General features: G+C 41.1%; 2 pseudogenes; both read left to right on the forward strand.

Moving 5' to 3' along the window:
- The first annotated feature begins 4,994 nt into the window (after positions 1-4,994).
- On the forward strand, positions 4,995-12,498 carry LOC125532618 (annotated as a pseudogene).
- Positions 12,499-20,773: 8,275 nt separating this feature from the next.
- On the forward strand, positions 20,774-24,313 carry LOC125532619 (annotated as a pseudogene).
- The last annotated feature ends 202 nt before the right edge of the window (positions 24,314-24,515 follow it).

Below are 24,515 nucleotides of genomic sequence, written 5' to 3' on the forward strand. Positions count from 1 at the left end.
CGATGTGAGTATCTATTATTTGTGGTAGTGTCCCCGGTTTGGTGATACCTATTATGTAGTCTGCATCTAGATAAGATACATCGGTTTTCTTTCGGTGTACCATATGTAGAAAAACAAGAAAATATGGTATGGGTGACACATCGGTTTTCTTTCGGTGTTCACATCACATTGTTTGACTCTTACGGTACACCAATGCCTGATTTGTTGTTGCTAGCAGCGAAATTTATAGAAATTAAGCATCATAGTACCATGTCTGGTTGACTACTCTGCCTCTCTACACATGTAGGACTTATTTGGTCAGCATCCTCGCCTGTCACACCTAGCCTGGGGCGTATACTGGAATTGATGTGTGGCAGGAATGATGATAGTGCTTGCATATTGGTTAGAGTAAACACCAGCACGCCCATGTCGATGTTGGATCTGGCCAAGGGGACGCTCTGCTAACTGCATCATAGACGATCCCATCACTTGTCTTCTACGCCAAAGCTATGCTTGCTTGCCACAGGGAAGAGCTTCAATGTTCCATCCAAGCTCCGCCACCGCCTCAAGGAATCATGACTAGTCCCTTCCATTCGTCTCTACCCCATTTTCCCCATGTATACCATTTCTAAAAGGTGCCTCCGTTTAACTACATGTGCCACTTATCCGTGTAGGTAATTATTGCTCTCTCCATAGGCTTTTCCATATTCTATAAGTTTGTCTCACACATCTCTCTTGTTCTTTCCAGCATTATGTCTGCGACACGAGGAAACTAGGTATTTATAGTCATGTAATAAGTGTAGACTTCATTGCTTTACCATAATTCATGTGTCTTTCCATTACATTATCATCTTTCAAGTGCGGCCATAGCTATCGAGGAACTAACATCTAGTACATATGTTCTTTCTTTATGCCTTGTCAGCTAATGCTAGTAGTTGCGCTATGCCCGAGGGTGTGGTAGGTATCTTGTTTCTATATTGACACAAGAACTTTGATTTCTGTAGTAATGTAAGTTGGAGGTCTCAAGTGTTTCTAATAAGAAAGAAATATAAGGATGAAACTCATTATAAAACAAGGATTTCCTTATTCACCTCACGTGATCATCCCATGGGGGCTTCTCGCATGTTTGTCTATAGACAATTGGTGACTATGTATAATGACATGAATATGTAAACTAGATAATTGATCATTTAGACCGAAGTCAAGGAACCATTTCCTATATATATTGATTAGTGTCAGTGGTGAATTGAGTTTTCCAAAATCGTTTGGGTTTAGTTATTTTGTTGATTTATACACATGTTTGGTGTGATGCCTATTTTTGTTTTTTTGGTCCCAATGATGCAATATGGAGCCAAACTTGTGGCATGTCAAGACTGCATGCATTGGATGCACTAATGTGAAGTGTGGCTTGCCGCACCCCACCTGCCCCATCCATATCCAACCCGCTAGGACACATTTTATATAGGCCCGTCGGCAAGGCTGGCCAAAGCAGCACTCAAATGACTGTTCTACACGTACCGATCGTTGCAAGCCTGCAACAAGGAGAATAAGGAGACATCTAAAATGCTAGCACTTCAACATGGAAGGGTCCATAGAAATCTTTAAAGAGGGATTCTGTATGATCTAGATAAGATTGATAAGGAAGGTTCACCATTTGTCTCCAAAGGAGAAAGAACTCAAGTTGGTTTTAGATACCAACCTTAAGAAATTATTAAGGTATGAGGAGTTTAATTGGGGACAGAGGGCTAGTGAGAAGGATTTACTTGAAGGTGGTGGTAACACTCAATATTTTTAGATCAAAGCTAGTCGCAGGAAGAAGAAGAACCACATTATTGTTTTGCTTAAGGATGGAGTGGAGTTTAAGGGGCATGATGATTTAGTAAAGCACATAACTGATTTCTACAAAGATTTATTTGGGCCTACTGAAATTATTTATATTAAGTTAGAGTATCATATATGTAAGAAGTTTACTGGTGAGGATAGGGCTTTCCTTACTAAGAATTTTACTTTGGAGGAGATTAAGGAGGTTGTTTTTGGAATGAAGCATTATAAGGCAGTTGGCTATGATGGCTTACCTATTGAATTTTACCAATTTTTTTGGTATTATACTAAATTTGATTTATAAGAGCGACTTGATGCTTTTCATAAAGGGAAGCTGTGTGTGGTAAGGCTGAATCATCGAGTGATTACTTTGATTCCACCAATACATGCCAATCTGCTTGCTGAATGTTAGTCATAAAATAGTAAGAAATATCTTGGCAGTTAGGATGGGGTTGTTGATTGATGGTTTGAAGCCACAAACTACTTTTATTAAGGATAGATATGTCATGGAGGGAGTGGTGTTGCTTCATGAGACTATCCATGAATTCCAGTCAAAAAAGAATCATGCCGTGTTACTGAAGATATACTTTGAAAATACTTATGACAAGTGAAGTGGCCCTTTGTTTACCCGATGATGCAACTTAAAGGTTTTGTTAATGTTCGATGTGACGGGATTATGAAGCTGGTTAGAGGGGGGAAATTTCCTATCAAGGATAATACCAAATAGGGGATTATTTTCTCACTTTTAAAGGGGTTAGACAAGGAGATCCATTATAGCAAGGAGTCACGATGGCAAGAGGCAGTGGCACAACCTAATAGCCACCTAGCATGAATGAAACAAAATCGGTAGGATGCAACCAATGGGCACACTGAAACGGGTGCTCGTGCATGCCCGGCATGTTTTGGGATGTGCATCCGGTCTTTGGGCACTGTTGTTTGGCTAGACAGGGGTGTTTTGGGATGTATTCCCGGACTTTCAAAACAACCTTTGTGAAATCAACAATACGGATGAGAAAGAGATAAAATCTAGGGAGCCACTAGGCATCAGACTACTGCAAAAATGCATCTAACAGACTAGTCCTAGGCCATTGGCTAAGAAGCAAGATGGACGTCGGATCTGGTAATTAAGCTTTGCTTGAAATTGGCTATTCCGTCAGTCCATTGAGTGCTTCCTTGTACAAATTGATACGCTATAATAGCTCGCTAATTCTGTGTTTCCATTTTTTAGGAAACTAACTTCAGATTTAAGGAACCTAATAAAAGCTCTAGGGAAATGAAATTCCACGCCATGTAGTATGCTTCCCTATACTAAGCATTAAATTGTTTCCAAAAATAACTATTTTTCTTTCATATGAAGAAAAATTTGTTACTGATTAATATGAAATTTCATCCTGTGCAACTTATTATTGCTTCGTACCAAGAACATCTTGCTTGTGATAGAGACTGCTTCAAATATGAACGGACATTGCTTTCATCTAGTATTTTGTTTCAAAACTAGTAAAGTTGTGTTCCGAACAAACAAATAATTGTCTTGTAGGAGCATTAAATTGCTTCCAAGTGAGCAACACATATTTCTACCACATTGCTTCCAAAATATGATAGTGTTAGCTTCAAATGAATCATTTTTTTGTTTCTACCGCCATTGCTTCCAACATAGAATAGAACTTTCTTCTAAAGGAAAATAGTATTTGCTTCTAATGATGACGAGAATTTGGTTACATATACAACACAGATATGTTACATGGTTAGGTTGTGCCAATAATGCCACTGTGGTCCACCACAAATAGCATGGAGCATGCACGAGGGACACGCCAGCGAGAACATATAAGCATGCCCACTAGGTTTGATGCATACTTAAACATGGGCACTGCCTTGTAGACAAATGTTTCCAAGGAGGAACATCTAGTAGATCGGAGGGAGGCCGTGAGCAACGATGATGGCCTCGATGAGGAACAACACGGGCTTGCTGATGACCTCAACACCAATGTCCTACTTGTAGGCAGTTAACATGTGGTGCTAAATCATCTCCTGGAAGTAACAAAATAAGACAAATACATTTCTAGCTTGTATTTGTGAAAACAAACGTACTACCATGTGTGCAGAATGTAAATGTAAGTTTATCAAAAAGTAATGAAGCATATAAAATTAGGATGGAAGCAAGTCAGGAGATAAGTTGAAGCGATTATTGAGTAGTAATGAAGCATTAAAAATTAAGCAGTGAAGAAGCTAAGGTACCAGAGGTTGAGTGTTGAAGCATCACGTGACATTATTTGAATCAACACAGTGGATTATTCGCAGGAAAATGAATGTAGCTCATACTGTTGAGGTGGAGCAGCCGTTGAACATTACGTATCTGGCATTGAAGCATGCAATGAACATAGATACTACTAGCCAAAGCTCCAACTGATTAAATGGGTGCATAAATTTTTGATATATAAAGCAAATTCATCGAAGCGCACATATGTACACCGGTAAACAACTCAAACGCATACGTAAGCTCACCCTGCACATAAGAAAATCAGTGTTCAAATCACCATTTGGCATTTTGAAACAAATAATAAAATAGATTGGAGGCATGGAATTATAAGGAATAGATAATCGCTTGGAAATCTTGCATTGGTATCTCACTAATTCGGTAGGAAATCATGTAACCATATTGTTAGATAAATTAAGAAGCATGGTTGTATTGCGATGCTCTAGTTATACATAAGAAGCACATATAGGAGCCCAACGAAGCATGGATTCTAAAGCAAAAACTTGTTGCTATCACAACATAGATGCGATGCATTGGAAGCGTCCAGTTATGAAAAAAATAGGATCTCTTTCTTCCAAGATCCGGTTGCTGAAATGTTTGATGCGCAAATTAATATCATCAACATAATTGGGGTCATGTAGGCTTATATGAACAAAAAATCTGCACAAACATGAAATCAGCACACGTCCATTTGAATAGAAGTACACTGTAACACGAGCATGCTGATTGGTACTTCAAGATTCCAGAACCAGGTTATTTGTAGTATTTGTACTTTGAATCTTTGATGCAGCAAAGATATCGACACGTAAAATAATTTAAAGACTCAACTAATTAATGGGTGCTGGAGCTGTGCACACCTGATGCCCCCAAGATGACCGGGTTGATCTGCACAACCTGGTGAGGAAAATAACACGATGAAGACGACGGGCGTGGCCTCCCAATGCCGGGCCGGCGGACCGGCGAGGCCGCAGAGGGGCGCATCAAGGGGGACAAATGTGGGCGCTGGTCTGATCAGAGGCGAGGTTAGTTCGAAGCACGGGGTGTAGGGGATAGCGTTTTGATGGCACTGGTCAGGACACGTACCGTGAATGGCGAGCTCAGGGGTGAGGTCCCATGGAAGGAAGAGAGTGGAGCGGGGGATCCGGGGATTTGGGAGAGATGGATAGGGCGAAGGAATAGCAGGGTGGTTATGGAAACCTTGCTTAAAACTGCCTGGTTAGTAGCCGAACAAGGGATTATGCTCAGCCGTTGGATTAAACAAACATCGACGAAGCACGAGTGGTCTGAGGATTGCTCAGTATCAGAAGTATAATATTAATTGTTTCCCTAAAATATACTCTACTTCCATTAGTTAATTGTTCTACTAACGTGACGGATGGAATCTTAATGCAGAGGGGATATTTAGAAGAAGAAGCCACCATCACTATGTTAGTGACACAACATAATGGCAGCCGATGCGAAACAGACATTACACCCTCGATACTCAATAGGCACTCTTGTTGTTGCTTTAGCCACTAAGATGCACCGGAGTATACGGATGGATTAGAGCGTAATGGTGCACCGACTAGATCGGTCAACTAGCTCCGATGGACAAGAGCCGCGCATGCATCAAACCGAAAGTGGAGAAATGGTCGGCAAGCCATGCTACCAAACACTAACGTGACCCCCGAACCACTTGACAACCTTATACAAAAAGTACGAGAAAGCACGGAAGGATCGCAAACTGAGGTGACCAGACCAACCGGGCAGGCCTACCGGCATCCAAAACCAGAGTGAATTTGGGTGGATGCCTCCTAACTGGCAGATAAGCCCACCGGTTACGTGGCTATGAAACCATTGTGATTTGCTCCGTGGCCATCTTCAGCAAGAAATCCATGTGGAGCTCAGGAAAAAAATAATTTCACAAACCTTATTATTTGCAATTCGTATTTATAACTTCCGCCATGTAGTCCGTGCAAAGCCGACGAATGGCTGGCCCGCCGAACAATATTCGATTGATCTGAATAGTTAGCAGGTGCTTTTTATGTGCATCACCTGCTAATCGATGCATGATACGGGTAGGACTAGTCTGAATGATTGCCCAATGTATGTCTAACGCAATCCACCTAAAAAGATGTAGCTTTCTTAAGGTGACTTTGTTTTTGTGGAGTACTTCGGAAGATGTAACCCCCAACAACACGATGCGCATTAAACACACAAATGCAAACACGTTCTAGAATTAAACTTAAAAAAAAATAAAGCGTAAGCATACAAAGAAAGACAAAACCTGAAATTATACCGTCTAGCTCTCAAAACAACCACACACAACACATACCATGCAGAAATGACTTTCACATATAAAAGTACAATAGGTTAGAGACATTTGAGAGGCATGACAACAATTCAACGACGGAAACGGCTTTCCTCTTTGCTGGGCGGGGTTGATCATCGGTTCATTAGATGCTATGTTTGTGACTAGCTTGTACTATATACAACTGGTTGAGAGATGTCGCTTTCATCGTGTGACTTTGTTTTCGTGTAGTACTAAGGAAGATTCTAGGCATATGCATGCTGAGAATAGATGTCTCTGACATTGATGAAAAGTATATGACACATTAGTCAAATTCTGATTTTTTTTAAATAAGCCATCTATTTTCACATCATAATCTTTAATTTTATGAAAAGTAATAAAAAACTACTTTTCTATAACGCAGCCCATCAAATAGTAATCTAAATATTTACAGAATATTATAAACATAAAGATATACTCCCTCCGTTTTTATTTACTCCACATATTAGCTTTGGTCAAAGTCAAGCTTTGTAAACTTTGACAAAGTTTATAGACAAAAATATTAACATGTACAATAACAAATCAATACCATTAGATTCACTATTGGATGTACTTTCGTATCATATAGATTTGTTATGCTAAATGTTTATATTCTTTTCTATAAACTTGGTCAAACTTTACGAAGTTTGACTTCAGTCAACTCTAATATGCAGAGTAAATAAAAACGGAGGGAGTACATAATACATGGTGGAAAACATACAGTTTGGATCTCAAAGCCAACATGAAGGGCAATGGGTTGCCGAGAAACATGCAGAAATGAATTTCACATGTGAAGAAGACAATGCAGCAGAGATAGTTGAGACACATGGCAATGATTAAACGGTGGAAGCAGCTCCATCTACACTCGGTAGGGGCTGGTTCTATTAGTTCATTATATGTGATGTTTCAAACTAGCATGTCCATACAAGTGGTTGACAGGTGTCGCTTTCATTATGTGATGCCATTTTTGTAGACTACTAGGGAAGGCAAATTTGATAATTTTGACTTGTGGATGAAATCATTTCACAAAATGAACTTCTTCTAAAAGAATTTCACTCAGCTGACATTTTTGAGTGGAGCCCGACACGAAGGCACTACACTACACTGTGCAGCGCCTGACTGACAGGCGCCGCACGCCTAGCCAGCGTCGCACCCGGGTGATCCGAAAATTACTAAGTCAGTGTGCAGCGCCTGAGAGCTAGGCGCCACACTATACAGTGTAGCGCCTAGCGTCTAGGCGTTGCACTAGTGGTTGCTTCATTTTGTAGTGAAAAATAATGCAACCACTAGTGGAACGCCTAAAGGCTAGACGCTACACTGTATAGTGTGGTGCCTAGCTCTTAGGCGCTGCACATTGACTTAATAATTTTTAGACAGTTTGATGTGCGACGCTGGGCAGGCGTGTAGTACCTGTCAGTCAGGTGTTGCATAGTGTAGTGTGGCGTCTTCGTGTCAGGCGCCACTCAAAAAGGTCAGTTGAGTGAAATTTTTTTAGGGACAATTTATTTTGTGAAATGATTTCATCCACAGGTCAAAACTGTCAAATTGTCCACTAGGGAAGATGTAACACCCAACAACACAATGTGCATTAAAAACCTCTGTTGGAAAAGGCAGTGCCTAGGAGGCGCTTAGGCACGCCTAGGCGCAAGGCAATGGCCAAACGCCTCGCCTAGGGCATAAATGGAGGTCTAGGCAGGGCAAGTAAGGAATTGCTTACCCAAGCAAGAAATCATGCCACATGCTGCACTGATATGCCAACCGAGTTATATTCCAATGGCAGTAGACGGTAATTAACTTATTTATATGCCCTAAACTAATATCAACACCCATATAATAATCACAAATACACAACGAGTAAAAACTATATTACCGCCTAGGCCGCACCTAGGATGCTTAGGCACCGCCTAAGCACTAGGCGAAGGCCAACCGCCTCGCTTACGCCTACCGCTTTTTCCAACCTTGTTAAAAACACACATCCAAGCATGCTCCAAAATTAAACTTAGAATTTAAATGATGCACTAAACATACGCATGATAAGAGTAGATGTCTCTGAACTCAATGGATTTTTTAAATTAAAGTTCAAGTGATGTATTTCATGGAAATCTTTGAATTGAAAATTTACCATATTCCCACAACCCCATCGTATTTTGTTACAGTATGGGCAAGAAACTACGCAGAATTATGCAAGCCATTGAGGACCTTGTCACATGGATGAATACCTATGGATTCAAATAAATGCAGCACATGCACCGCCATCTAAGCAGTGGCGCACTACAGATTCCATCAACTCGGACTCTGAGAAGGATATTGTCAGCAGGTCCAGAGATGAAGAGAAGGAGAAGATCGAGAGTATATTGGTTGGTCAAGCTAATGACAGGGATTTCATTGTCCTTCCCATTGTTTGAATGGGTGGGCTGGGCAAGATCACCTTTGCTGAGCTGGTCTACAATGACCAAGAAATCAAGGAGTATTTCTAGCTACGGAGGTATTGTCGTGTGTCTGTCAAATGATTTTGATGTTGTTAAGATTCCAAGCAACATCTGTCAGACCAATGAGATTAATTGTGAAAAGGCATTGCATGAACTTCCGAAGGAAGTAACTCGGAAGAGATACTTTATTGTGTTGGATTATGTATGGAATGAAGATGTTGATAAGTGGGAAAAACTCAAGGCGTGCCTGAAGGATAGTGTCAAGGAAAGTGCAATACTGACTACCACACGTAATGCACTAGTGGATCAAATTATGAAGACGTGCACTAACGATATGCTTAATCTTGAAAATCTAGACAAAGTATAACTGAAGGAAATATATGAGAAAAGAGCATTCTGTTTGCGAGATTCAAATGAAGTTGAGCTAAGTGAGATGGTTGAAAACAGCAACGGAGCTACGTTGAGGTCAAGGGGGCCACTGCCCCCCCCCCCCCTCCTAGCCTTGGAATATTTGCAAAGAAATTTTTTCTGTGACTGCATAGCTTAAAGTAAATACAAACTTTTACCACCTCCAAGACTTCATATTTTTCCATTGGCCCACCCAGTCATCCCAAGCTAGTTTCGCCACTGGGTGAAATGATTCTGGATAGATGTGGGGCTCCCCTTTAGCTGCCAAAGTCTTTGGATCTATGTTGTGTAACAAGACTACCATGAAATAATGGAAGAACATACTAACCAGAACTATCGATGGCAATGAGAAGACAAGAAATTTTGCAATACTCAAACTCCGCTATGACGACTTGTCATCAAACTTAACAACAATGCTTTGCTTGTTGTGCAGTATTTCCCAAAGATTACGAGATTGATGTGGAGATTTTAATCCAGTTACGGATGGATCATGATTTCATATCATTGGTGCAATGTGACCATTTTAAAAAGGTAGGCAGAGAATCTTTTTAACAAGCTAACTGAGGTCATTCTTTCAAGAGGTCACGCAAACCCCCTTGACACATTTTGGGGGGAGATCCGTTCCAGAAGAGTATGCAAGATAAATCATCTTATACATGACATTCCCTCATCTGTTATGGGGAAATATTGTCTTACCATAGTCAATAAGCCTGATCAAATGGAGTTGCTGTCAGCAGGACCTACTCGCCACTTGTTCTCATCATATGAGTATGTCTAAACTCTTTTAGATAATTAACTAAAGAAACACTCACCCGCTCTTCAGACACTATTGTATACATATAGCTTCACTTGTGGCTCGACACCACATTTGTCGAAGCACAATCATCTGCGAGCACTGCAACTTTTTGAAGAGTGCAAATGGACAAAGCTAGGCACTCCGACAGAGGCAATACCTGAGGTATCTTGATCTCTCAAGGAGCTGGTATATGAGCGGACTTCTCAATGAAATAAGCACATTGTATAATCTACGGACCCTTACTGGTTGCCGGAATCTTGGTTAACTTCCAAAGGATGTGAAGTATATGACAAAGCTCTGCGACCTATATACAAATGGACGCACATCATTGAAGTGCTTGTCTCCAGATCTCGGGCAACTCACTTCTCTACAGACTCTAACATACTTTGTGGTGGGTTTTAGTCCTTATTGCACTACTATTGGAGGACTGCGGATATAAATCTTGGTGGATAAACAAAACTATACGGTCTTCGGTTTGTAACTGAACAAGATGCTAAAGCATCCGGTCTTGGAAATAAAGAGGAACCCACATATTTTATCTATTGAATGGAGCAATGATAGCAGTGGGGAACTGAAACAACACATAGATGTGCTTCATACTCTTAATCCTCTTGCCGCGCTGGAGTTGCTAAGAATACACTCCTATAGAGCTTCTGGCTTCCCAAAATTGGTGAAAGATCTTACTTTACTGCAGCATTTGACCAAACTGGTTGTACAATGTGTGAGGAATTTCCCCAATTGGTCGATTTAAGGCCATTGAAGTTCTTGTTTTGGTAAAGTTTGATAATCTGCAAAGCCTATGCAGGGACAGTTCGACTGCAACATTTCTAGCATTAAAACACCTCGGATTAGAACAAATGGAGATTTTGGAGAGATGGGTGGCAACAGAAGGAGAAGAATTAATATTTCCTCTACTTGAGTATGTTTACATTGAGTACTGCCCAAGGCAAACAACTCTACCTGAAGCACCAAAACTCAAAGTTATTGACGTAGAGGAAGACAAGACTCAACTTTCCTTGTCAATATTTGAATCCAAGCACAAGTCTTGCTTATCTGACTTATGGTTGTCTATCAGTGATACAGAAGCAACGCAAGAACTGGAGCTTGATAAGGATCCTGAAGTATCCCTTTTTACACTAATGTCTAAAGTATCCCTTTCTACACTAATGTATTTTGGTTGCAGCTTCTTGTTCCGCTCAAGTCCTTTGCAGCCAATAGTTGGGGGTCTAGAAATATTTTGGTCAGCTCGGGGAATTAGTGATCGACAGTTGTGATCCACTCATCTACTGGCCTGAAGAAGAGTTCCGAAGATTGGTATCATTGAATAGTTTATACATTTATAGTTGTAGCAAGCTAGTAGGCCCCATCCGGGTTAAAGGATATATTGTACTTGAGGGAGGGATCAACTCCAGCCAAATCTGAAAGATCTAAAGATACATCAACGTGGATGCTTGACAGAGCTTTTCGTTCTTCCCCCTTCTCACTTGGGTATTTAAATTAGGTGGTGCTGCCTTCTTGAGTCCATACTGGGGCAGGATGATAGAGAGTTGTTCCGCATCTTGTGGATGGGGGAGTGTCCATACTACAGTACGCGAATGATACGATTCTTTTCATGGAACATAATCTCGCAAAGGTTAGTAATATGAAGCTAGTACTTTGCTTGATCGAACAATTGTCGGGACTTAAAATCAATTTCAACAAAATTGAGTAGTTCTGCTTTGGGAGAGCCAAAGAAGAACATGATGCTTGCAGACAATTGTTTAGATGTGAAATGGGCTCCCTACCGTTTAGTTTCTTAGGGATTCCAATTCACCACCACAGATTATCGAATAAGGAGTGGAAGTGTATTGAAGATCGATTTGAAAAAGACAAAGTTGCTGGAAAGGAAAGCTTATGTCTTATGGAGGTCGGCTTGTGTTGATAAACTCAGTTCTTACTTGTTTGCCGATGTTCTTTTTATCATTCTTCGAAGTAATGATAGGGGTATGGAAAAGATTAGATTTCTATCGATCTTGCTTTTTATGCCAATCTGATGAGGTTAAGAAGAAATACGGATTAGCCAGCTGGGATATCATTTGCTGGCCCAAAGACCAAGGTGGGTTAGGGATCAAGAACTTAGAAGTTAAAAATAAGTGTCTCTTAAGTAAATGGTTATTTAGATTATCTGTTGAGACTGAGGGAACTTGGGTACAACTTCTGCCCAGATTACCGCTAGACCTAATGATCCGCCATTTTGGAAGGGGTTAATGAGGATAAAAGAAACATTTTTTCATAGGGTGAATTTCGTTATTGGCAATGGAACACAACTAGATTATAGGAAGATGTGTAGTTAGGGGAGATGCCCTTAGCCATTCAATATCCCACTTTGTATAATATTGTATAACGCAAGAAAGCCTGTGTTGCTACAGTACTACAATCGTTCCCCCTTAATATACAATTCAGGAGGTCTCTGGTGGGGGAATGATGGAACTCTTGGCTGCATTTGGTCCGCAAGTTGATGGATGTTCAGCTTTCGGCCCAACCAGATACCAATCATTGGAAACTATCTAGGAACGTTAGTTTGTCGGTAAAATTTATGTATTTTGACCTATTTGATTCTAGGCCAATCTTGAGGTCTCTACACATCTGAAAGATTATAGTACGGCTTAGAATTAAAATCTTCATGTGGTTTGTGCACAAGGGGGTGATATTAACAAAAGATGACCTGGTAAAGTGAAGATGGGTCAGTAGTTCCTGATGCTGTCTTTGTCACCATGATGAGACGATTCAACTCCTCTTTCTAGATTTTTCGTTAGCCAAACTACTTTGGCGTACTCTTCATATAGCCTTCAACGTGAATCCTCCTATTAGCATGAACACGTTATTTGGGACGTGGCTACATGGCGTGGATTTAAAGATTGGGGGACATATTTGGATAGGGGCATGTGCACTATTTTGGGCTATATGTAACTGCAGAAATGATATGATCTTTAATGGGAAAGAAATTAATAACTTTTTACAGATTATCTTCAGAACCACTGCTTGGATCGATACGTGGTCGTTACTCACTCATGCGGACTCTAGTGAGCTTTTGGTTACTAGGTGTAACTGGTGGGAGACAGTAGCACGGGTCATCCTCAACTGCTTTGGATGGCGAGCTAATAATATCCTAGGTGTTTAGTCATGGTAGCCTATCTTTTCGCCGGCTATGGCATCTTTTTATTCTTTTTTGTTATTTCTGGGCTCTTTTGTGAGCTAGTATTGAGCCCTGCGTACAGTTGGAAGGAATCATGACTTGATATTAGCATCATTCCCTAACACAAATTTCCAATGTTTCCCATTTCTAAATAATGTCCCCATTCAACTTTGAGTGCCACTCGTTGTGTCCGACATTTTCACGCTCTTCATACATTTGTCCGTATTGTACACGATTGTCACACACATCTATTTGAGTTTTGAGCATTGGTTCTGCTACACAAGGAAGCTAGTTATTTATAGATATGACGTAAGTGTATATTTCATTGCTTCACCAAACTTCACGTCTTCACCAAACCAACCGACTCTCCATTTTGGAAGGGCTTGATGAAGGTCAAGTCTTCTTTCTTTATGAGAGGTTCACTTGAAGTTGGTAACCGTTAATCCACTAGTTTCTGGAAAGATACCTGGTTAGGGGACAATCCGCTTGCGGTTCAGTACTCATCTTTGTATAATATTGTGCGTAAGAAAGATGATACAGTTCAATCAGTCCTTGGTTCAACACCTCTGAACATCCAATTCAGGAGGGCCTTGATTGGCGATAAATGGATGGCGTGGCTCATTTAGTTCGTAGGTTGATGTTGGTCAACCTATCTCATGCGCCTGACGTCTTCAGATGGAGACTAAATACCAATGGGGTGTTTACTGTCAAGTCTATGTATGAAGATCATATTAACACAGGGCCTGTGTTTCGTAGAAAGCATATATGGAAAATCAAAGTACCTTTAAAGATTCAAATTTTTATGTGGTTTGTCTAGAGGGAGGTGATCCTCACCAAAGATAATTTGGCTAAATGAAACTGGAATGGATGTAAGAAGTGTTGTTTTTGTGATAAGGATGAAACAATTCAACATATTTTTATTTCCTGCCCTTTCGCGACTTTGATTTGGCGCACGGTTCATGTTGCATATGATTTGCCACCACCAACAAGTATCCCAAATTTGTTTGGAAACTGGTTGGTTGGTATCAACAAAATACTTAAGGGTCATATCCGTGTAGGGGTTTGTGCCTTACTTTGGGCAATTTGAAATTGCCGGAATGACCGTGTTTTTAACAGATCTCGCTCTATTAACTTTTTGCAGGTTATCTTCAGAGCCACCGCATCGATCCGTATATGGTCATCACTTCAGCGTGGGGACGCTGGGGGGCTCATGGCCTTTGAGTGCAACCATCTGGAGATGGTTTCACAGACATTATTCAACTGGTTTGGCTGGCATGTCACTAATAGATTATATGGTTAAGTCATGTAATCTTCCGTTTGTACCCACCATTTGTGGTGTTTTCTTTTTCTTTTTGCCGTTTTAGTTGATACTATGTACGTTTCAGACCTATTTATTTCCTTTTAATAAAATTGGCTGTATGCATCATGATGATGTAGAGGCCGGGCTCTTTCCCCTTTTCGAAAAAAGAAAAAAAAACCAAACTTCACGTGTCTGCCTTTTCATTTTCTTCCTCCAAGTGTAGCCAAAGTTGTCAAAAAGAATTAACATTCACTAAGGCACTACATGTATCGTCGATGCCGCAAGTTAGACTCCACCCTGGTAACGAAAACAGGATTCATAATCTTAGAAATGACACTATTTTCTTTCCAAACTTGTATTCTTGTCAACTCTTTTGCTACACCGTGGTGCTCTCACACGCTTACATTTCAACAACACAGACTAAATGGTGTTCGCTAAAAAAAGGAAAGTCTACTAGTATGGAAAGTCTACTAGTATTGGGCCCAGGCTGATGTTTTTTTCTCTCCATGGGTGAGCTCTAACACACAATTCTGTTCCATCCATCCTGCTGCACCTAGCCTCTGTACTTGCAATCATGTGTGCATTCTCAAACCATTAGCTTGACCACCAAAACTAAATAATCTGGGCAACCCCTCAAGCCAGATCCAAATTAGACTATCAACATATGCCTCCCTGTTTTTGGTGTAATTTTATTTACCAAAAACACCATGGCAATGTCTTAGGACGATGTCAACTGCTTCACCGGCCATATCAACTGCTTAGGGCGATGTCTAAATAACACATCGGCCAAATTTTGCTTAGGGCGACATCTGAAATCATATCGGCCATATAGTGCCATCAAGCTTCTTGCCACATGCTAGGATAGTAATTTTTAAATATTTATCATTGAGAGCTTTGGGCAACTTTCCCCCCTGCAAAGATTGTACAAAATATGAATTTCCAGGAACAATCTCTACAACCTTATACAGACCTTCCCAACTCGGCGACCACTTGCCAAATTTATTATTTCTAGTTCCAATAGGCAAAATCGTTTTCCACACTAAGTCTCCTATTTGGGACGATTTTCCCTCACTCTTTAGTTATAAGCTTTAGCTACTCTTAATTTTTCTTTTTCAATTTCTAGTAAGGCTCTTAGTCTTTCTTCTGGAACATCATCAATTCTATCCATCATCAAATTATTATAGTCTACAGCCAACAAATCATTTTGTCTCGCTACTCTAAGAGCTTGCAAATTAACCTCTACAGGTAACACTGCTTCCTCTCCATACACTAACTCATACGGTGTCACTTGAGTTGCTCCATGCTTAGATATCCGATGAGCGCATAAAGCCTCTGAAAGCACTTCATGCCACTTTCTTGGATGCTCCTTAATTTTCTTCTTTATAAGCTTAATTAAGGTTTTATTGCTAGATTCAGCCTGTCCGTTAGCTTGAGCATAATAAGGCGACGAATTTAACAATTTAATTCTACAAGATCGGCAAACTCACGATATTGATGAGACATAAAATAAGAACCTTGATTTGTAGTCAAAATTTGAGGAATACCAAATCTGCGGATAATATGCTCCAAAACAAAATTAATCACTTCCTTATGGATCATATTTCTTAAAGGAATTGCTTTAGTCCATTTGGTAAAATAATCTGTAGCTACTAGGACGAAGCGATGACCTTTAGACGAAGCAGGATATATTTGACCAATAAAATCTAAACCCCATCCTCTAAACGGCCATGGCTTAATAATGGGATGCATCATAGCTGCAGGTGCCAATTGAACATTTCCAAATTTCTGGCGTTCTTCACAACCTTTATAATAGAAAAAACAGTCCTCTAACATCGTCGGCCAATAAAAACCTGCTTTTCTCAATAACCATTGCATCTTATGAGCCGACTGATGTGTTCCGCATAGCCCTTCATGTACTTCACCCATAGCTACTCTTGACTGATCAGGACCTAAGCACTTTAAAAGTAATCCATCTATCGTTCGGCGGTGTAACTCACTATCTAGCAAAGTATATTTTAAAGCTTGTCGCTGAATTTTTCTATCTCTTGTTTGCCCAGGATCCTTTAGATGATTAATCAGAGGAGTTCTCCAATCACTCGGTTCGAAATTAGCTGCTAATTCGATTATTTGTGACTCCTGCACCGAATCTTCTTTGCCATGTACTATTTTCTGCTGGATTGAACAAGAACCTGTTGCATCCTTTAGCAAATTAATAGCCAACAGATCAGCATTACTATTAACAACATCTAGCATCGGTTTCTCTAATATGAAAAACTTTCCCCTACTGATTTGGTATCCGGATGCTTGCTGCGCTAAGCAATTAGCTCTAGAATTATCTTCCCTACGTATATGACTGATGGTGAAAGTATTCAGAGACTTAATGATATCTAAACATCGTTCTAAATAGTTGTTTAATAATCCATCAAAACATTGAAATTCACCACCAATTTTCCGGACTACCAGAAGTGAATCTCCCAAAGCCTCTATATCCTTTACACCCATATCTACTAAATTTTGTAAACCAAACAACAGAGCTTCATATTGAGCTTGGTTATTTGTACAAGGATATTCTAAACAGACCGATGTTTCATAAACGACATTGGTTATTGAAATTAAAACATTACCGTACCTCCCTACAAATCGACCCATCAACATAAAACTTCCACGGGCTCACACTAACATAATTACTATATTCTTCATCCTTAATCCTATGATCAACAATAAAATCAGCGATGACTTGACCTTTCATAGAACACAATGATTCATATGCCAAGTCATATTCTATTAGTGCATAAGCCCATTTTCCAATTCTACCACTAAGAATCGGCTGTTGCAGCATATATTTAATCACGTCGGCTTGGCAAGCTACTACACATGTACTATAAAGTAAATATGACCCAAATTTTGTACATGCATAATATAAAGATAAACATAATTTTTCAATAAACACGTACCGACTCTCAGCGTCAACCAAACGGCGGCTCAAGTATGCAATGATGTACTCCTTCCCGCCGTTCTCTTGTGCTAAAACTACGCCGATCACCTTGTCTTGTGCGGCAATGTATAATCTGAACGGCACACCAGACTTGGGTGCTCGAAGCACTAGAGGACTTGACAAATACCGTTTTCTATTATTAAAAGCCTCTTGCTGTTCTGCCCCCCAAGTGAATTCGGCTTCATGTTTTAACCGAAGTAAAGGAATAAACGATTCAATTTTTCCCGCAAGGTTAGATATGAATCATCTCAAGTAATTAATTTTTCCTAACAATTTCTGCACATCCCTTTTACATGTGGGCTCCTCCAATTTTCTGATTGCCTCTACCTTCTTAGGATCAATCTCTATGCCATGCTCATGAATTATAAAACCCAAGAACTTACCAGCCGATACACCGAAAGCACATTTGAGTGGATTCATTTTCAGCCCATACTGACACATTCTTTCAAAAGCTAATCGCAAATCAGCTAAATGATGATCAAACCCATCCGATTTAACAACTACATCATCAATATATATATTTCTAATACGATGCCTAGAAGATCATGAAAAATCAGATTCATAGCACGCTGGTATGTAGCTCCAACATTCTTCAATCCAAAAGTCATAACAGTCCACTCAAATAAACCAAAAAAACTAGGGCATCGAAAAGCAGTCTTAAACATATCTTCTTCGGCCATAAATATCTGATTATAACCAGCATTACCATCTAAAAAACCGATTACTTTATGTCCAGAAGCATCGTTAATCAACATGTCGGCTATAGGCATAGGATATTCATATTTAGGCATAGCCTTATTCAAATCCCTAAAATCAATACATACTCTAATCTTATCAGTATTTTTCTTTTCAATGGGAACAATATTAGAAATCCATTCCGCATATCTACACGACCGAATAAACCGAGCTTTTAACAACCGATCAATTTCATCTTTGTTGCGGTCATATATCCTAGGATTGAATCGCCTAAGGGGCTGTTTATGCGGCCTGAAACCAGATTTAATAGGCAATCCGTGTTCAACTAAGTCCCTACTCAAACCGGGTATCTCAGTATAATTCCAAGCAAAGCAATCAACAAATTCCCTGAGTAATGCACATACCTTTCCTCTCTGATCGGCCCCCATATTAGCATTAATAAATGTAGGTCTAGGGACATTTCCATCACCAATATCAACTTTCTCAAGTGGGTCAGCCGATGAGAATCCTTGTCCAAGCTTCTCCATATCATCGAAATTCTCAATAGCTTCATGCATATCGTTCTTTCCTGAACGATACTCCTCAACACGCCTTTGCATCCATTTAACACTATCTTCCTTATTCATTGTTCACAAGGATAATTCATTAAGCCGAGCTATACTAGCCGACTATGCATGTACAGGAACAAAATTATCTCTACCAATACTAATATAATCATAATCTGATAAATCTCTACCCGTCAAGCATCTCATCTCACCGTGTTGCCAATCATCCGGAGCCTCAGCCAAAGCAATGCAGGCCGAATTATCCGCCTCAACCACTTCAACATCATCATCAACCCACTGAATCAAACATTGATGCAGAGTAGAAGGGATGCAACAATTTGCATGAATCCAATCACGCCCCAAAAGAACATTATATCGGTCTTTGAACTTAACTGAAGAGCAGACAACAATCTTTGAAGAAAAGCGACAGTCTATCTAAACACTTTGTTGGCGCCGCCCTCTCGCAGCGCCCGCCTCTTCTTCCTCCTCTTGAGCTGCCTCACACAACTCTTATGGGATCTCTCTATCTTCTTCTCTCAAGAACACACACACACACACTGCACCAAGGAAGAAGACCAAACTGGCTTTGCCAAGAGAACTTCCTTGATGCCCACCGTGGCTACATTTTGCTTGTGCCCTCACGACCTCGTTTCTCTTTACTCAAAGGAATATATACAAAGGAGGTTGACACTCCTGCCATGTCCCAATGTCCCATGCAAAACTCACACCACTACTTGACCATTACCCCAACTACATGCACGAAGTAACTAACCCCACTAATCTATGCATGCACTAACCGGCCTTATCCTATTCCTGGAATCACTCCAATAGCCACACGACAAGGCCATATCTAAAACTAACTACATGAACGAAACTAGCTAGCTATCTAGCAGAACTCAGCCCTTTACTCGGCCGCAACTCTTTGCTTGTCATCGGCTTCAGGTCTCGTCCATCCGCTTCACACGGCTATGCCGCATCACGCAGCTCGGCAGCATCTCGTTGCCATCGGCATCTCACCTCTTGCACGCTCAAATGAAGCTCCATCTGCCTGCAGATATCTAACAACTAACTACATGCTGAACAGAACTAAACATACAGATACATGGAATCAAGATTAAGTCTAACATTCACCCCCCAATCTTGATTCTCCTATCAACAACACAGATCACCCTCAACCACTTGACAACGTCATCGCAACACCGTGCACCTTGCCGTGGACGACACTGTCGCAGTGCCGTTTTGTTGTGGACGATGCCATCACGACGCCGGTCACCACACCATCTTGTCATGGATGACGCCGTCGCGGCACCGGTCCTCATAACGGCTTCGCGCCTCTGTACCTCCCAATGGCATCACACCGTTGTCTTCTTGTGGCAGCTTCGCACCGCCATCTCCATCTAGCGGCATCGCACCGCAGTCGGCCACCAGCGGCATCGCGCCGCCGACGTCCTCCACCTCTCATGGTGTCCGCCGCACCGTCGCCATCGCCTAGGATCGACTAGGCTCTGAATACCAATTGTTGGCGCCCGCCTCTTCTTCCTCCTCTTGAGCCGCCTCACACAACTCTTATGGGATCTCTCTATCTTCTTCTCTCAAGAACACACACACACACACACACACACACACACTACAACAAGGAAGAAGACCAAACTGGCTTTGCCAAGAGAACTTCCTTGATGCCCACGAGAAAATTAGATATTTGCCACTTTCAATATGTGGCTTCTCAAAATTGCACCTTCCAAGATTGGCTTCGCAAAATTGCCACTTTGCTCGTTGGCTCCTCGATCACCATGCCACTTCCCTCCTTTTATTGATTTTTTTCTTTTTCCATTTATAAGCACTGGAAAAGACTAAACTACCCCTGATGCTAAGTACACAGTACACGTACTGAGCTTATGCATATGCATGTGTTATTCTCGTTCGACAATGGAGAACGAACAGCACAATTTCTCGTCGATATGTCACATGTTGCAGAGCTTTGTTAACGAGTCGTGCAACAAGAGATCAATTGCTACGGTTTTTTGAACAAAGCAAGGATAAGGCTCAACATGATACCCTCCAGAATCCATGCACGTGGCGTCAGCGAGATCAGCGGCACACGGCCTTGACGAGATCGGCGGCACGCTGGGTGTAGGCAATCGGCGGTACGTGATGTTGAGAAGATTGGCGGCGCGCGACGTTCAGGCGATCTGCGTCGAGATCAGTGATGGAATGCACAGGGTATTCTTGGCGGCGCTCTCGTCTACTTCAAGTATCAATTATGATCAATTAGGATGTGGATAGTACTTGTACATAGCATCAGGGGTAGTATGGTCTTTTCCAGTGCTTATAAATGGAAAAGGAAAAGGGAAAATCAATAAAAGAGGGAAGTGGCATGGTAATCAAGGAGTCAACGAACAGGGTGGCAATTTTGCGAAGCCAATCTTGAAACTGGCAATTTTGAGAAGCCACATAATGAAAGTGGCAAATATCCAATTTTCTCGTTTCGTTGAATCAACGTCAATCTCACACCATTTTCTCTTATGCATAGGTCTTATGTGTTCCTTGTGAGTTGGGAGTTGTGAATGGAGAGCAACAACGACGGAGTTTATGGTCAAGCCATTGGTCTCCCTGTTGACGAACAAGGCATCCAGCTTCCTGAAGGACCAGTACAAGGTGATGGACGGCATGAAGAAGCACCGTGAGATCCTGGAGGGCGACCTGACAGATGTCTTGCACATCATCGAAGATGCGGAGAAAAAGCTTACCAGCACGAAGTGGGTGCATTGTTCGAAGCACTCAAGAAGGTAGCCCATGAGGGGAACGATGTCTTCGACGAGCTCAAGTACCAGGTACTCCGGCGTGACGCCAAGAAGAAGGGGCATTACAAGATGCTTGGCTTTGATATGGTAAGCATCTTCCCTGCCCACGACATAACCCAATTCTCTAGTGTAGGGGTCATGGGGCCATTGCCCCCCCCCCCCCCCCAACACACACACACATGCATTCTAGAACTTTTTTTACTAGTGCATTCATATGTATATTCAGTACTTTCTTAACTATTTGTATCGTGTTCTAAAAAATGCAACCCTTTGTAATGTTGCCCCCTTGTTGGTCAAATTCTAGATCCACCACTGCATCTATGTAGTGGCGCATTACAAACTCCATCATACTCCACTCCGAGAAGGACATTGTCAACATGTCCAGAGAAGAAGAGAAGAGAAGACCGTGAGTATATTCATTTCTCAAGCTAGCGACGGGGATCCCATGGCCCTTCCCATTGCTGGAATGGCTGGGATGGGCAAGAAGGCCTTTGCTCAGCTTGTCTACATGACCTAGAAATCAAGGAGTATTTCCAACTCCAGAGGTGTTGTTGTGTGTCTAGTGATTTTGAAGTTGTTAAGATTGCAAGCAACATCTGCCAGACCCAAGGAGATTAATCATGAAAAGGCATTGCAGGAACTTCGGAAGTAAGTTGGAAGAGATACCTTATTGTGCTGGATGATGTATGGAATGACGATGTTGATAAGTGGTAAAAACTCAAGACCTGCCTGAAGCACGGCGCTAAGCAAATTGCAATACTGACGACCACTCGTAATGCACAAGTGGCTCAAATTATGAAGACGTGCACCAATGATAGCCATAACATTCAATTTACAAAAGAGCATTCAATTTGCAAAAGCCAAACGAAGTTGAGCTAAGTGACATGGTTGAAAAGATTCTGGATAGATGTGGGGGCTCCCTTTTAGCTGCCAAAGACTTTGGATCTACATTGAGTAATAAGACTGGCATGAAAGAATGGAAGAACATACTAACCAGAGGCAACACGGGCTATGGGAAGACATGAACATTAGCAAACACAAACTCAGCTATGATGACTTGCCATAACACTTGAAACAATGATATGCTTTTTGTACAGTATTTCCCAAAGATTATCATATTGATGTGGAGATTTTAATCCAGCTATGGATAGCACATGATTACAAACCATTGGTGGAAGGTGACAATCCTGAAATGGTAGGCAGAGAAATTTTTACGAGCTAACTTGGAGGTCCGTTCAAGAACAGTATGCAGTATACATGATCTTATGCATGACATTGCCTAACCTTTTTATGGAAAAAGATCGTTTTACTATAGTTCATATGCGTGATCAAAAGGACTTGCTGTCACGAGGCCCTACTCGGCAATTGTTCTCCTCTATTGCCATATCAGAACTCTTTAGCATGATTATCAGAAGAAAAACTCTACATTTCTCCAGTCAATGTTGTATGCAAATAAACACACCGATGGGTCAATACCGCACTTGTCGAAGTACAATAATATGTGAGCACTTCAACTCTTTTCATTGTACAAACATCCACGTGAAGCAAGGCACTTACAGCACCTGAGGTATCTCAATGCCTCACACAACATGTGGATCAAAGAGCTTCCCAAGGAAATGAGCATATTATATAATCTACAGATCCTTAACCTTTCTAATTGTGAGAGTCTTGGTTGACTTCCTAAGAATACGAAGTATTAGTCAAATGTCCATAATCTCTATACTAATGGTTACATATCACTAGAGTGCATGTCTCCAGAACTTCGGAAAGTCTCTTCTCTACAGACATTAACATATTTTGTGGTGGATTCTAGCCATGGTTGTAGTACTATTGAAGAACTACAGGGCTTAAACCTTGGTGGTGAACTAGAACTATCAGGTCTTCAATATGTAAATCAAGCAGATGCTAAAGCGTGCGGTGTTGGAAATAAAGAGAAACTCACACATTTATCTCTTAAAAGGTGCGATGACAACAGTGAGGAACTGACCAACACAGGGATGTCGTTGATGCTCTTAAAGCTCAGGTTGCGTTGGAGTTGCTAATAATACACTCATACAAAGGTACCAATTTCCCAGCATGGGTGACAGATCTTACTTTTCTGGAGCATTTGATCGAGCTCCACCTAGATGGTTGTACAATTTGTGATGAATTTCCCCAATTCGGTCAATTTAAGGCTCTCAAAGTTCTTGTTATGATAAGGTTGCACAACCTGCAAAGCCTACGCAGTCACAATTCATCTGCAACATTTCCAGCATTAAAACACCTCAGGTTTGAAAAATTGGAGATTCTGAGAGATGGGCGGAAACAAACGGAGAAGAATTAACATTTCCTCTACTTGAGAGAGTTCACTTGAAGAACTTTCCAAAGCTAACAACCCTGCCTGAAGCACCAAAACTCAAAGTTATAGACATTGAGGAAGATAAGGGTCAACTTTTCTTATCAATATTTGAATCTAGGCACATGTCTTGCGTGTCTGACTTATGGCTGTCTGTGAGTGATAGAAAGCAACACCAGAACTGTAAGTATCCATTTTGACACCAGTGTATTTTGGTTGCAGCTTTTTGTTCGGCTCAAGTCCATTGCAGCGAACAGTTGGGGTCTGGAAACGTCTTGGTCAGCTCGGGGAATTAGCGATCGATGGTTGTGATACGCTCATCTACTGGCTTGAAGAGTTCTAAAGCTTGGTATCATTGAATAGTGTATACATTTATAGTTGCAGCAAGCTAGTAAGCCCCACCCAGGTGAAATGATATATTGTACTCGAGGGAGGGATCAACTCCTGCCAAATTTGAAAGATCAAAAGACATATCAATGTGGAAGCTTGACAGAGGTTTTCGTTCTCCCCCCTTATCTCATGAGTATTGAAATTAGATGGTGTGACCTTTTCGAATCCATACTGGGGCAGGACTATAGAGAGTTGGAGAGTGTACAACACTTTGGTACAGGAGCATCATCTGAACATTGCAGTGATCTTGCATCAAGAATTTGCTAGAGAAGTCATCTTCACC

This window comes from Triticum urartu, chromosome 1, assembly GCF_003073215.2.
Source record: "Triticum urartu cultivar G1812 chromosome 1, Tu2.1, whole genome shotgun sequence".
In the NCBI taxonomy this organism is placed as follows: Eukaryota; Viridiplantae; Streptophyta; class Magnoliopsida; order Poales; family Poaceae; genus Triticum; species Triticum urartu.